Below are 546 nucleotides of genomic sequence, written 5' to 3'. Positions count from 1 at the left end.
GGGGGGGGGGGGTTACTTTTATTTATGTGTGCCTTTCAGGGGGAACTGATGGACTAGTAAATTACACTGGTTATGTTAACCCTCTGGTGCACAAGATATTCTACAACTTTTAATGTGCAAGACTGTTCAAAAATGACCCGCATTAATTTTCAGTAGTATTTTACCCATGGTTGAGTTAATTATTGTAATATCTTTGAAGCAAATTGATGCCATTACCTAGGACTTTTTCTAAACAGAAAAAGCAGTTCTGTCAATAAGGAACAAAACACAGTATCATATTTTCAAATGGGTGCTAAGCCATATTCTCAAGCAAGTGTATTCTATATTTTTACCTCACATTGACTTGGTAGAATACAACATGTTGCTACTAAGTGTTTTAGAGACACTAGGCCACATTTTGAGGATCCACTGCATCTGATCAAGATGTATCGGCACAAGTGGTGTTTGGGTGGGTGCATGTTCATTTTGGAAATTTGGTGATGAGGAAAAACAGTTTGAGCACCTGTGTAAGTAGCATAAGGGCTGTTCCTGATCTCCTCATAAAGC

Source organism: Monopterus albus, unplaced genomic scaffold, assembly GCF_001952655.1.
Source record: "Monopterus albus unplaced genomic scaffold, M_albus_1.0 scaffold230.1, whole genome shotgun sequence".
Classification (NCBI taxonomy): domain Eukaryota; kingdom Metazoa; phylum Chordata; class Actinopteri; order Synbranchiformes; family Synbranchidae; genus Monopterus; species Monopterus albus.
This window is presented reverse-complemented; position numbering follows the sequence as displayed.